The sequence below is a fragment of the Macaca nemestrina genome, chromosome 5, assembly GCF_043159975.1.
Source record: "Macaca nemestrina isolate mMacNem1 chromosome 5, mMacNem.hap1, whole genome shotgun sequence".
Taxonomy (NCBI): Eukaryota; Metazoa; Chordata; class Mammalia; order Primates; family Cercopithecidae; genus Macaca; species Macaca nemestrina.
This window is the reverse complement of record NC_092129.1, coordinates 49,132,653-49,144,326: the sequence shown is the minus strand read 5'-3', so window position 1 is coordinate 49,144,326 and position 11,674 is coordinate 49,132,653. Positions and strand designations below refer to the sequence as shown.

The window sequence follows — 11,674 nt, the reverse complement described above, 5'->3', positions numbered from 1 at the left end:
AATAAAGGAGGGAAAGAGTTTTTATTCCTAACGCAGCTTGTCCCTACTACTGTGTCCTGTCCCTGTTGGCTGGAGTTGGACAACACAATCTAAACTGAACCCAATTGGTTAACTTGAAAGACAGCTTTGGCGGGAAGAACTGTTACAGTGGGAGGGACAAATTACAGAGTGAATAGCAGATGTGGGCTCTGTAGATAAGGACTGGTGGGAGAGTTGTTTACTGGAACCAGGTGCAGGGAGGCACAAAGGATAAAGAAGCTGGACCTTGAAAGTAGAGAATAAGGAAACTAAACAAACTAAACTTTTGAAGAGGAACTTCTCTTGGATCTGACAATGTGAAGATGGAAGCCCTGGAACTGTGTTGGCAATGCTGTGACCACAGGGCCAGGATGGGGGGCAGGGAGGTCGCATTTCTATGGATAAGGTGCTAATACCCAGAGATGTCAGAACAGTAAATTAGAAAGGGATTTTGCCTTTAAAGACCTTATGGAGCCATAGCCAACCAGAAACCACCTACCTCCAATCTTTTGTTGTACAAGAAAATTGTACAAGAAAATGCTTTTAAATATAAGCCTGTGGCTCTCAAAGTGTAGTCCTCTGACCAACAGCATGAAGATTATCTGGGAACTTGTTGGAAATGCACATTCTCTGACCCCACCCCAATGTCTGAATCTTCATCTCAGAGTCCAGTGATACTGAAGCATGCTCAAGTTTTAGGGTCACTGTGATCACAGTACAGTTTCTGTCAAAGGCATTCCTAGCTGAATCTTCATACAAGTATATGTAGACCAGTGAAGAGATCTAAAGTATTCCCTAGAAGTTGCTTCCTTGACTAAGCGCCTGTTATTGGCTTGATTTCTTAATATTTATCTCTATTTTATAAGTAAGCCTATCTCCAGAGGGTGAACTTGCTGTCTTGTGTTGGGGGGTTATATATGAAATATATTTATACATATATAGATTTTGTATGTGCAAATATATATATATAAATTATTGTGTGAACCTTAATACTTCCTTTTCCTAAATTGTGTTCTTGTCCTTGATAGAACCTTCACTTTCACTTTACCATAAATCTCTCACTTCCTAGCAACATTCTAATACAACTTTATTTAAACATTAGTTAAATGCTTCCACTTCCAGGTGACTTTTAAATCCATTCTTTAAACAGATTATGAAGAAATATGGCCATCTCATAGATCTTCAGAATATTATCACTAACTACCATTACTACTCGGACATATTTTTGCATCCAAGGATGAGAATAGGAAGCCATCTGTGCTTACACTGAGGACTACCAAATACTTTCAATGCACTTCTGGATCCCTACATGAGCTATTCTTATGGATCCCAAAGAAAAGAGTTGGTGGCTCGACAGGTGTGAAGTCAACGAATCCAGTTTGTGGTGAGGCTCTTTCAGACAGCTCTGGGTCCCCTCTGATGGATACTATAAAGAGATGCAAGATTACTGGGGATATGGGACGAGGACAGAGGGGATAGAGACCTTGTATTCCTCTGCGCTTGCTATCTCCCAGCTATCCAGTCCCTAACTCTAGAGAAAGCTAAGTGAAAATTTTGCCAAAGACTCCTCGTTTGCTTTCACTAGGACTCTTTACTCCTTCCTCCCCCCATTATCCCCTCATCTTTTATTTTCAAATTTTATAAAAGATAAGTGTTGTTTTATAGAGCAACATCTCAACATCACTTTACTGTGAGAAGCACTTTACATATATTATCTTATTTCATTTATTTTATCTAATTTCCCCATTTCAATTTTACTTGTTTATTCTTTTTTTTTTTTTTTTTTTTTTTTTGAGACGGAGTCTCGCTCTGTCACCCAGGCTGGAGTGCAGTGGCCGGATCTCAGCTCACTGCAAGCTCCGCCTCCCGGGTTCACGCCATTCTCCTGCCTCAGCCTCCCGAGTAGCTGGGACTTCAGCCTCCCGAGTAGCTGGGACTACAGGCGCCTGCCACCTCGCCCGGCTAAGTTTTTGTATTTTTAGTAGAGACGGGGTTTCACTGTGTTACCCAGGATGGTCTCGATCTCCTGACCTCGTGATCCGCCCATCTCGGCCTCCCAAAGTGCTGGGATTACAGGCTTGAGCCACCGCGCCCAGCCTACTTGTTTATTCTTTAAGTATTCTGCCTCTATTTTGTTTTTCCTACTTTGTCTTTATTTATATTTCTGTTAAAAATAATAGTTTCACATCCTTTTGAAATTATATTTATTCCTAGTTCAGCTTAGAATTTCTGTTTTTAATCCATAATTATATTTTTCATAAAAGACTAATGAATCTAACTTTTTTCCCCCCCACCCACTCCCCTCTCCACCCTAGCACTGCTCAGGCTGCACCGCGCTCGCTGCAAGCTTCAGGCTCCTGCTAAGCTAGCGCCGCATTGTCTCCCTTCAGCCGCCATCATGATTATCTACCGGGACCTCATCAGCCACGATGAGATGGTCTCCAACATCTACAAGATCTGGGAGGTTGTGAACGGGCTGTACCTGGAGGTGGAGGGGAAGATGGTCTGTAGGATAGAAGATAACGTTGATGACTCGCTCATTGGTGGAAATGCCTCCGCTGAAGGCCTCTAGGGCGAAGGTACAGAAAGTACAGAAATCACTGGTGTTGATATTGTCCTGAACCGTCATATCCAGGAAACAAGTTTCACAAAAGAAACCTACAAGAAGTACATCAAAGATTACATGAAATCGATCAAAGGCAAACTTGAAGAACAGAGACCAGAAACAGTAAAACCTTTTATGACAGGGGCTTCAGAACAAATCAAGGACATACTTGCTAATTTCAAAAACTACCAGTTCTTTACTGGTGAAAACATGAATCCAGATGGCACAGTTGCTCTACTGGACTACCGTGAAGATCGTGTGACCCCATATATGATTTCTTTAAGGATGGTTTAGAAATGGAAAAATGTTAACAAATTTGGCAATTACTTTGGATCTATCACCTGTCATCATAACTGGCTTCTGCGTGTCATCCGCACAACACCAGGACTTAAGACAAATGGGACTGATGTCATCTTGAGCTCTTCATTTATTTTGACTGTAATTTATTTGGAGTGGAGGCATTGTTTCCTGTTATGTGGGTTGTCTAAAAATAAAATTCATTTAAACTAAAAAAAAAAAAAAAACTAATGAATCCAATTCATATTTTTATTCTATTTTATATTTTATAGCTTTTTATTTCCTTGGATCATCAGTCTAATTATTTTATCTTGTCATTGTTGCATTCATATTTAATCTTGTATTTTAATTTCAATTTTTTTTAATTTTCTCTTTCTTGTATAACCTCTCTTTAAATTTTTCTTTTCTTTTCTTTTCTTTCTTTCTTTTTTTTTTTTTTTTTGGAGACAGAATCTTGCTCTGTAACCCAAACTGGAGTGAACTGGTGTGATCTCAGCTCACTGTAACCTCCACCTCCTGGGTTCAAGCAATTCTCCTGCCTTAGCCTCTCAAGTAGCTGGGATTACAGGCTTCTGCCACCACATCTGACTAATTTTTGTATTTTTAGTAGAGACAGGGTTTCACCATGTTGGCCAAGCTTATCTCGAACTCCTGACCTCAAGTGATCCACCTGCCTCGGCTTCCCAAAGTGCTGGGATTACAGGCGTGAGTCACTGCATCTGGCAAATTTTTCTTTCTTCGTGAAGAATATTTATTTTACCTTGTGTTTTTTTGCTAGCAAGAAATATGGGCTTGGGACCTGGCAGTGAAGAAAGCCCACATCCTCTGTCCCCACCTGCTCTATATCAGAGTGCAACAATCTAACTAAAGGCAGGGTCTTTTCGCAATTACTCAGGATGGGGTCTCAGACTAAACTGGTTAGAAATCCAAGGGCAGAGTGGACTTAGAAAATGTCAAACAATGGTACATCCAGATTACATATCATATGTATGTTGGTTGACAATATAATTTTTATCACCTAAACACAAACACTCCTGAAGGTGAAATAGGTAGCTATTAAAAATCATTCCGGGACAACAGGTCTACAAGAAGCTGGTCCCAGGTAACTTACAAATGTGTAAGAAATATGTATGCAAGGTAGGACCAAAATTAATTAATATCAGTTCTGTACAACAGACATCTATTAAAGGAGCAACCATTAACATTAAGGATTATGTAAATTTAAGTGTGAATCAAAACAATTCTCTGATGTATAAACCACTGCCTTTTGGGCCAATTAGAAAAATCCAGACAGGAAATTATAGTTGTCTTTACATTTCAGGTATCTGGTGTGCATTTTAGATGACATCAGCCATATAGTAGTCCACAGATATTAATTTTTTTAGTATTGGCAATAATTCTTTAATTTCACTTGGCTATGAACAGAGATGATGGAAATGAAAGTGATTTTGATGTTTTTGCCTCTAAACTGGCAGAATGAAGAAGGTCTATAGGAGGCAAAACAGAATACTGAGTTTGAGGAACCTGTGGAACATTCAAGAAGAGAGGTCAAGTAGACAGTAGGATATGGATGATGCTCATGTAGTCTCTGATTATCCCATGCTATGTAATATGGTTTGGTTGTGTCCCCACCTAAATCTCATCTTGAATTGTAATCCCCATTATCCTCAGGTGTCATGGGAGGAACCTGGTGGGAAGTAATTGAATCATGGGGGCAGTTTCTCCCATGATGTCCTCGTGATAGTGAGTGAGTTCTCATGAGATCTGATGGATTTATAAGTGTCTGGCTTTTCCTTGATGGCTCTTCTCTCTCCTGCCACAATGTGAAGAAGGACGCGTTTGCTTTCCCTTCTACCACAATTGTAAGTTTCCTGAGGCCTCCCCAGCCACATGGAACTGTGAATCAATTAAATCTCTTTCCTTTATAAATTACCCAGACCAGAGACAGGTCTTTATAGCAGTGTGAGAACAGACTAATACACTATGCTTGGGTAAGACCCAACTGGAGCCATTATGAGCTGACCCCTGCTACTCAAAAACAGTCTTTTACCAATGGTGAGAATGAGAGCAGTCGTGCACTCAAAGGAAAATGAGTCTCGCTTGGATGCCATCTGCCCAGGGACGTTGCATACTCATTCTGACAGCACGTGGGAATCTTGGGTGATATTGACACTGTGTCAGCTCCTTATCAGTCAAACTAAAGACCCTGATGCCAGGGTCATCAGGGTCAACTATCTCTCCACAAAGGTTTAGCAATTATCGGGATAAGGTAGCAAAGCCACAGGGTAGATGAGATCACTTAGAAAGGGAGGAAAGAGTTAAGGGTAGGATCCCTTGCCATTTCACACTGCAGTGTGTAGGCTCACACATTTGACCCAACACCATGAATAATGGATGTGGTAACTGTGTTTTTATGCTACCAAGCACTGGGTAGCAGTAAATTTTCCTGCTCCCCTTAAGCACATTGATGATTTATTGCTGTGTAGTGTGCAGATACAGCTAAGGAGGGGAAAGAACTGTCAACCAAGTCCACACAGAGTATGTGGGCTGTTGGCAAATCCCAGCCTCTTTCTCCTATCAAATAAATCAGATGAGTTGCTAATATATATTTGAATGCATGGATATTTCCTTTTGTTTGTTTTTTACATAAAGTTTAAGATGGAAATCAATTACTTACTTGCTACATGGTATATTTCTATTTCTCGGAGTTTTCGTTTGAGGTAAAAAACACAGTATCTACTTTGTTTTTTTTTTTTGTTTTGTTTTGTTTTGGTTTGTTTGTTTGTTTTGAGATGGAGTCTTGCTCTGTCGCCCAGGCTGGAGTGCAGTGGTGTGATCTCAGTCTGCCTCCTGGGTTCACGCCATTCTCTTGCCTCAGCCTCCCCAGTAGCTGGGACTACAGGCGCCCACCACCTCGCCCGGCTAATTTTTTGTATTTTTAGTAGAGACGGGGTTTCACTGTGTTAGCCAAGATGGTCTCGATCTCTACTTTGTTTTTAAGACTTTGTGACAATTTTGAAAGTGGAAAAACATATGTGTTCTTAAATTTTTCTTCTGAATGAAAAAGCAGAATAAGCAAATAAACAATAAACTAAATAGAATTAATAGCATTGTTCTCTCCCAGTTTTACCTATTAAAGAGTAATACAATAAGAAGATAAAGAAAAGAATAGCATTTATATTTTATCAGACTGACAAAGGGCAGGCCCTAATTTTTTTTTTTTTTTTTTTTTTTAAACAAAAGAAGTAAAAGAGGCCAAACATGGTGGCTCACACCTGTAATCCCAGCACTTTGGGAAACTGAAGCAGGCAGATCATGAGGTCAGGAGTTTGAGACCAGCCTGACCAACATGGTGAAACCCCGTCTCTACTAAAAATACAAAAATTAGCTGGGCATGGTGGCGTATGCCTGTAATCCCAGTTACTCAAGAGGCTGAGGCAGGAGAATCGCTTGAACCCAGGAGGTGGAGGTTGCAGTGAGCCGAGATCATGCCATTGCACTCCAGCTTGAGCGACAGCAAGACTCCGTCTCAAAAAAAAAAAAAAAAAAGAAGTAAAGGAAAAATAAAATAACACACAAATTAGTGATTAATGCAAAGGCTTTGAGTTAGAAATCTGTAAATACCTTTAGTTGTTAGGAGAAATTTCCAAAATTTTTATCCCACTGATATTGAATTTAAGCCCAGACAATATTATGCCATAGACTATCATAATATATAATTTTACCAAATTATACTCACAGGGCATACACAGAGGAAAATGAAAACAACTTACCAACTTCTAGTTGTAACTGTTGTCCCTTTTGACGAGATCAGCCAAGCAAGTTGTTTACTTACTCTTTCTGTTTGTTGGTACACAGATGAAAATAAACTGAACTAGGTCACAGGAGAGTCTGTGTTTTGTATTCTCAGCTTCCACTTTGTAAGTTTTGGTCCACCTCAGCCATGCCCTCTCTTCTTGGTCTGCCCTTCTGAGTGCAAAAGTTTTTCTTGCTTTCTGACTTCTTATTATTTTCTTTTTTTGAGATGGAGTTTCCCCTCTTGTTGCTGAGGCTGGAGTGCAATGGCACGATCTTGGCTCACTGCAATCTCCACCTCCCGGGTTCAAGCGATTCTTCTGCCTCAGCCTCCAGAGTAGCTGGGATTATAGGCATGTGCCACCATGCCCAGCTAATTTTTTTGTATTTTTGATAGAGATGGGGTTTTACCATGTTGGCCAGGCTAGCCTCGAACTCCTGACCTCAAATGATCCACCCACCTTGGCCTCCCAAAGTGCTGGGATTACAGGCATGAGCCACCACTCCTGGCCCTGACTTGCTTTCTGTCTAGGAACAGGTCATCCTTCTTTCTTCCTTTCTTCTTTTTCATTTTATATCTCAAACTCATTCACATCACTGGATTATTTCTTCCAAAAATATTTATTTTAAGCCTTTTTGTCTCTTAGCAAGAAGGAAAGGATCTCTCCTTATCACTCCCATACCCACAGTACATTCTGCCAGGCCATTTTTAATGTGGCACTGACACTCTTATCAGAGAAGAGAGAAGCAAATTTTTCTAATAAAGCTGTGGTTTCCTTTTGGAAAACTACTTGCAAAGTCACTTCAAATATTGATAATGGCCAGCGCAGTGAGCCAAAACAGGAGAAACTACACCTCCTGTGGAGTTGCAGCCTTAAAAAAATGGCCATGTCTTTCATCTCCCAGGCCGTTTACCTTCTCCTAGTAACTGCATGTCCTAACATCCTGCCACTAGGTAACATTTCTTGTTTGACAGGTTTCTTCCATAAACCAGATGACGAGGTGTGGATGAAGATTATGAAGAGAAACCATGTTACCTCATCTATGCCCTTCTAAGTGTTCGTGAGACCAGGGTAAACCACATAGCAGAGCCAAGCAATGAATTAGTTAAACATTCCTACCCACAAGAGAAATTCCTCTGTCATGTAGAATCTAAGTAGTTTGTTTTTATCTGGGGGTAACATTCCTTTTATAGGCACCACACCCTGGAGTTTCTTTGCTTGATTTGGTTCACAGTCATGTGTTTTGTTTGTTTGTTTGTTTTGAGAGAAGAGTCTCACTCTGTTGCCCAGGCCAGGCTGGAGGGCAGTGGCATGATCTCGACTCACTGTAACAACCTCCGCCTCCCAGGTTCAAGGGATTCTCCTGCCTCAGCCTCTCAAGTAGCTGGGATTACAGGCATGCGCCCCCATGCCTAGCTAATTTTTGTAATTTTAGTAGAGATGGAGTTTCACCATGTTGGCCAGGCTGGTCTCAAACACCTGCCCGCAGGTGATCCTCCCTCCTTGGCCTTCCAAAGTGCTGGGATTACAGGCATGAGCCACCACACCTGGCCCAAATCCATGTTTTCAAAGAGTTGGGGCACCAGCTGCTGGTGGCTGTGAGGCACTTCAGGCAGTTGACGTGCAGGGTCGGCTTCAGCAAGGAGAGAACTTGCAGCTCCAAACAAGGACAGTTTTGGGTCCTCCATTCTCTCCTTGGTCTTTAACTCTTGTAGGAAAAGAAGACCCTTGCTGTTACTATTCTGCACAACCTACAGCCTGTTAGACATTTTTATATTGAGTAAGTATTATGGATTCATAAGCACTCTGGATGCGTGTGGGGTAAGGGGTGGTGGGGTTCCCTGACATATTCAGAGGCATGGACTGAGGCATCTCAGGCCATTATCATACCAGGGGGACTGCAGTGGCTGAGGGCATTTCAGGACTGAAGCCCAAAGCTGCCACACAGCCCTGTATGATTAGGAGCAGGGAACTAAGTACTTTGCACAAATTACTCTACTGGATGCCATGTTAGATGAAAATATGTCCAGCTGAAACTCAAGCCAACACATTTTGTCCAAAATTAAAAAAAAAAAAACACTTTGTTTTACATGTTTGGAAGAATAAAAAGAAAAAGAAAATCAATTCCAGATAAAACTTAGTTTTACAACTTTCTTTGCATCCAACTTGAGTCTGTACCTTGACTAATCTATTTCCTCCAGGCTCTGCCACACAGTGCCCAGTCCCAGGCTCTGTTTGCTCCCAGTTCTGCTGGCTTTGGTGCCCGTGACTCAGAACTTCATTCTCTTTCCACTCAGCTTTTCAGAGTGACCATTCTCCTGCATGATCTACTTCTTCCCAAGCAGTCTTTCTCCAGTCTCATGTCCCCTCCTCTCACCAAGTCTCACCCCTATTCTCAGGACACTGCCCCCCGCCAATCCCATCCTGGCCTTAGCACCCCGACACAGATCTCTGGGAGGAGAAACTAGATACCATGCTTTATGCTGTAAAATAAGCATCTTCAAAAAGGTATACAAAAAGTCACTCATAGCAGAAAACAAATTCTGAATATCTCTGTTTCTGCATGTAGAATGCAAATACCCAAATGCCTATAAAAGGTACTAAGTGCTAAGATCCCAAAACAAGTAAGATGCTATTGGTTGTCCTTAAAAATAAAAAAGCAGTTTAGTAGCAGAAGCACACATAGCACCGTGAAGATGGGGGTGATGCAGTCCTTAAATATGCACTTCAAGGAGCTCCTACAAAACAGTGTAACTGAGAGGGTAGGTGCAGTGCTCTGAAATAGCCAGGGTCCTGTCCGGTGCCTGTAGTCCCAGCTACTCAGGAGGCTGAGGTGAGAGGATCACTTGAACTTGGGAATTTGAGGTTGCAGTGAGCTATAATTGTGCCACTGCACTCCAGCCTAGGCAAGACCCTGTCTCTAAAAGGGGGGGGAGGGGGGGAAGAGAGAGAGAGAGAGAGAGAGAGGAAGAGAAGAAAAGAAAGAAGAAAGAAGAAAGAAAGAAAGAAAGAAAGAAAGAAAGAAAGAAAGAAGAAAGAAAGAAAGAAGAAAGAAAGAAAGAAAGAAAGAAAGAAAGAAAGAAAGAAAGAAAGAAAGAAAGAAAGAAAGAAAGAAAGAAAGAAAGAAAGAAAGAAAGAAAGAAGGAAAGAAAGAAAGGAAAGAAAGAAGCAAAGAAAAAGAAAGAGGAAGGAAGGAGGGAAGGAAGGAAGGAAGGAAGGAAGGAAGGAAGGAAGGAAGGAAGGAAGGAAGGAAGGAAGGAAGGAAGGAAGGAAGGAAGGAAGGAAGGAAGGAAATGAAACGCGTCGGGGATGAAGCTGAAAGTAAGCGGCGCCTGGCTCCTGCAGGGCCTTAAAGAACCTCATTAAGGAGATGGGATTTTATCCCAACAGCAATTGGCAGCCACTGCAGAGTGTTTGTTGTTTTTTGTTTGTTTGTTTGTTTGAGACGGAGTCTTGCTCTGTCGCCCAGGCTGGAGTGCAGTGGCGCGATCTTGGCTCACTTGAAGCTCCGCCTCCCGGGTTGACGCCATTCTCCTGCCTCAGCCTCCCGAATAGCTGGAACTACAGGCGCCCGCCATTTTTTTGTATTTTTAGTAGAGACAGGGTTTCACTGTGTTAGCCAGGATGGTCTCGATCTGCTGACTTCGTGATCCGCCCCCCCCTCGGCCTCCCAGAGTAGCTGAAATTACAGGCGTGAGCCACCGCGCCTGGCCCATTACAGAGTTTTAAGCAGATGAACGGCTCTATTCACAGCAGCCAAAAGGTGGGAGCAACCTGTGTCCATTGACAGGTGAATGACTAAACCAAATGTGCTCTATATTACAATGGCACATTATTGAGCTTTAAAATCTGACACGTGCTACAAGATGGATGAAGCTTCAGGACATAATGCTAAGTGAAATAAGCCAGACACAACAGGACAAATACTGTATTATTCTACTTCTATGCGGTATCTAGAGTATTCAAGCTCATAGAGATAGAAAGTACAATGGTGGTTGCCAGGGGCTGGAAGGATGAGCAGTTTTTGTGTGTACCCACCCAAATCTCATGTCAAATTATAATTCCCAACATTGAGGAAGGGAGCTGCAATTAAAAACAGCAACATAATGACAACAACAAAAAGGCACTGTGACTGTACTACAGCATTGTACAGAGATTAGACTGGAGCAGATAAGACTAGAGGCCAGAGGCCAATTAAAAGCTGCTGAAGTAATGGAAGTAAGAGAGGATAATTGTCTAACCTGGTCAGGTGGCAGTTGATTGATGCTGCCATTTGCAAGTTAAGGTAGACAGAAGGAGCAGGGAATGGGGATGATGGTAGATTCTGTGTGAGTGTGTGTGTGTGTGTATACTCTATTATTTTTACCCTCTATCAAACATTATGGCATGCTGAGATACAGAAGGGTGGATATGTCTAAAGAGTTGGCTATAGGACCATGAAAATGTAGAAATATAGAGTAAGAAAAATAGAAGAGGTCCAAGAAGTATCTATGGATGCTTCAAATAGAATATAAAATAGAACTTAAAAAGAAACATCAGGAATTTAAAAGTACAGTGTTGGGGACTTGTCTCTCAATCCTCATTATGCAGGACATCACTGGTTTTGTTGTTGTTGTTTGCTTGTTTTTTGAGACAGGGTCTCACTCTGTTGCCCACGCTAGAGTGCAGTGGTACGATCTCAGCTCACTGCAACCTCTGCCTCCTTGGTTCAAGTGATCCTCATGCCTCAACCTCCAGGGTAGCTGGGATTACAGGCATGCACCACCAAGCCCAGCTAATTTTTGTATTTTTAGTAGAGAAGGGGTTTCACCATGTTGGCCAGGCTGGTCTTGAACTCTTGGCCTCAAGTCATCTGCCCACTTTGGCCTCCCACAGTGCTGGGAGTATAGGTGTGAGCCACCATGCCCATCCAGATATCACCGGTTTTAAAGCATCCTTTGTAGTCTCACTCAGAACA

The 11,674-nt window shown here is 41.9% G+C and overlaps 1 pseudogene; it reads left to right on the top strand.

Annotated features, from left to right (window-relative positions):
• Window positions 1–2,416: 2,416 nt before the first annotated feature.
• Window positions 2,417–3,050, top strand: LOC105465769 (translationally-controlled tumor protein pseudogene; annotated as a pseudogene).
• The last annotated feature ends 8,624 nt before the right edge of the window (window positions 3,051–11,674 follow it).